This window comes from Vigna radiata, chromosome 1 (assembly GCF_000741045.1).
Source record: "Vigna radiata var. radiata cultivar VC1973A chromosome 1, Vradiata_ver6, whole genome shotgun sequence".
NCBI classification, from domain to species: domain Eukaryota; kingdom Viridiplantae; phylum Streptophyta; class Magnoliopsida; order Fabales; family Fabaceae; genus Vigna; species Vigna radiata.
The window spans coordinates 1109396-1113061 of record NC_028351.1 but is presented as its reverse complement, the minus strand read 5'-3'; the positions used below and the strand labels follow the sequence as shown (position 1 = coordinate 1113061).

Sequence of the window (3666 nt, the reverse complement as noted above, 5' to 3'; positions counted from 1 at the left end):
CTCTTATGAAATTCTTTGTAGGTTTTGGCATCCTTTCAAGCGAAGAAAACATAGCATTGGAAAGAAATTTAGTTGGAAGATAGTAAGAGAGTCAAAATTAATTCTCATTTCTTCAAAGAAATCATAATGGTCATGGGAATATTCACAAGGGCATGAACGAGCTCTCAAGAGTCCAAGTGTTGATGTGTCTTCGCGGTGTTTGCTAATGATGAGTTTACGACATGAGTCAATAATGATGACAAACCTTTCAGCTTGGGGCATCGAACAATAACAAGACGTCAAAGAAATGGAAAAGGAAAAGTTTTACAATATCATTCCTTCATGTCGTAGAATTTCAATATTTCCAAGGACTTGGATGAAGAAGAGTTGCTCCCATAAAATTCAGCATCGATGTTCACTATTCCACCGAGTTGTGTAATCTCGAGGGTCTTCAAAGATGACAATAGTCCAAGGACAAGCAAACATGGGCAATATTTATGATTCATTAACTGTAAGAATTTGATAACAAATTATCGAATACCCAACTTGAGAATTGTGTACCACAATAGCTACTGATTGAAAGATGCTCCAACTAATTAAAAGGTTGTAGATTCTCGAACACTTTCTTCTCTTTCTTTGGATCAACGGGATGTGATTCCAGTTCCATATTAACTTTAGCTCCACAAGGTGTTTATTTTTCAAATTTTCTTCTAATGCATCCAAAGGATTCACAATATTTTGTAGCTCATTAATTGATAACCTTCCATGAAGATTGAGTCCTCCTAGTTGCTTACTACTGATGACCTTAGTATCTCTACTAACATAAAACATACTCAGTACATGAAGATTCTTCAACTCTCCAAAATGTATTGGCATCTTTGTCACTTGTGTATCTTCAAATTCCAAGCAACCCAATTTTGTGAGTTTATGCAAACTTGAAGGCAATTCCTTCAAATATTGACAACAATTCAACTTCAATGTCAACAAGTTATACAACAAACCTACCAACTCAGGTAGTTTTTGTATACTAGTACGAGAAAGGTCCAATGAATGGAAATGTTTAAGATCACCAACAAAATTAGGGACCGCTTTGAGGTTCATATATCTCCATTTAAAGATAAAACACGTAAAAAATTTAACTTGGAGAACAATTCATGTATAATCTCGAATTGACAAGGAAAACCGGGATATATAGTGTTATTTGTAATGTAAACAAATGAACGTAGTCTTTTAGCATCAGTTAAACTCCTAAAACGATAAAAAAAATCTTACATTATGAAAGAAAATGTAAGATGCAAATGAAAAATGACAGGTTGTTTTGGTATACAATTTCTTTTATCAAAATTCAACCTGAAATAGAAGTCTTCACAGACATATTTTGTCAAATCATTCAGAAGGTCATGTATGACGAATTTTCTTATGAAGCTTGATTGAAGAAAGAAAGACCTCGTTAATAAATCATCGAAATATTGTTCACCTATTTCTTCTAAATTCTTATTCTATTCAGAATGATGGAGAAAACCTTCAGCCATCCACAACAAAATTAATTCCTTCTTGTCAAACTCAAAATCTTTTGGAAAGATCTTCTTTTAAATTAATTTTACTCCAAGAATTTTTTTTCATTTATATTACTTTTAACTAAAAGAAAAAATGTGTAATTTTTCAAGGGTTAAATATGTTTTTAGTCCCTTAAGTATCACACGATTTTGGCTTTAGTCCCTATTCAAAAGTTTTGTTCCTTTCAGTCCTTTTAGTTTTGAAACTATTATAAATAGTTCTTAAAATTGGACGCGTTAAATTTTGTTTGATGTGGAAAATGGCGAGCCATGTCACTTTTTTTTTCTGAAACGGGTCAATCCAATCAATATATCACGGTTACCCAAAGGTTGTCGTTACTGTTGAGAACCTACTCCACGGCGCCTACCGCTTGGGAAAAGTCTCGCCGATGATTGAACCTCCCTCTCCAAAGCTCTCTACTTGCGGCTTTTGCACGGCTGGAGGTCTAATTTCTCGAGAGTCTCTGTTGATTATAGAAGAGTCTCCTTCACACGTTACCGAAGCCTCCCACGCCAACGACTAAGAGTTTATTGAAGTTGTTGGCTGTTGCTCTAATTTCTGCAATTGAGAAGTGGCAGTAGAGGTGGGTGGGTAGCGATGATGAGCCACTGCCCAAAGAAGATCCATATTTTTTTATTGGAACCCTTGTTGACAGAGACGTTTTTTCTACGTTTGATGAGGAACAAAACGATGATAAGGAAGAGGAAAACTACATTGGAAACTGCACCAGCAACTTCAGCAATTAGGGGTCTCTTGGTGCCGCTATTTTTCTTCTTTGATATTAGGGGTTTGTGGAAGAGGGTCTGGGTTCGGTTCAGTGAGACTGCCTATTGTGTCGTTGATTTTAAAAACTTCAATTGCATTGAGTTGTGCATCCTGAATGGAGCTTTTTCTAGTAGGATGCATTTCCAGTGAGGCATGACCGAGAGTGAGTGGAGGCATAACCGAGATCGAGTGGTCGGTGAAGCGGTAGGTGTATTGAGTCTTGGTAACCGAGCAGAGGCATGACCGAGACTGAGCGGTACATGACTGAGACTAGGCGGTGGTAGTTAGGATTTTTGAGTTCTGATAGTATCTTCTCTTCTTTTCCCTGCTCGATCATCCCAATAACATTTCTTATCTCACATTCATATACATCATTCATTTTGTCAGGACGAGTCCAGTCACATTTTGTTCCCAACCCCACAGTTTTTGTTTTAAGCTTCTTGAAATTGTTATGATATTCTGATTGAATCTTGAGTTTAGAATTTTGTTCAGGTTTTGAATTGCGTATCCTTTTTAAATGCATCCATGATTGAAACTCCATAGAATCTATCTCGACTTTTGTTATTTGTAGCCAGTGGCATTGAATGAATTCTTACATAACTTAATATGCTTACAAAAATCTTGAAGATTTCAAAAATTGGATTTCTTTGACTTCCCTGGGACACTAGTAGTACTGATTCATCAAGTGTATCCGACAAAGGAAAAACAAACAACAATATAGTATGGAGGTCTGAATAAAAAGAGAAACATAAACCAAGGTAGGAGCTGCATCTGGGTGGCGACAATTTAAATAGATGAATAACTTTGAAAGGACTAGATCAGGTCAGTGTTATAACTTTGAAACATCCTTTGCTTTTGTTTTCTTTTTCTACTCGCTACTTGGGAACCTTTTTGTCTTTCTACTTGCGTCTTCTCTTCTTCTTCCAATAGCATATGCAGAGAAGGTGTCGCCGACGGAGGAGAGGAAGAACAGAGGAGCGGAGGAGTGGAGGAGTGGAGGAACGAAGGAGCGGAGCTGGGGGTGGAGATGAAGGAGGTGAAGGTGGAGGTGACGATGGAGTCGCAGGAGGATAAAAAGAAAAAGAAAAGCAACGTGGCAGAGAGTAAAGAGGGAAGCTGGCATCAGACGTGTCATCGTCGCTTGTCATATCAAACAAAAGTTAACGTCGTCAAATTTTAAGGACTATTTGTAATAGTTTCAAAACTAAGAGGACGGAAAGGAACAAAACTTTCAAATAAGGACTAAACCCAAAATCGTGTAATACTTAAGGGACTAAAAACATATTTAACCCATTTTTCAATTTTATCTATATAATTACTTTTTTATTTGTCACATTTATCAAATCTTTAACAAATTTTTCTTTT

The 3666-nt window shown here is 36.5% G+C and overlaps 1 pseudogene; it reads right to left on the bottom strand.

Moving 5' to 3' along the window:
• Positions 1-311: 311 nt before the first annotated feature.
• LOC106753507 lies at positions 312-3436 on the bottom strand (annotated as a pseudogene).
• Between the last annotated feature and the right edge of the window lie 230 nt (positions 3437-3666).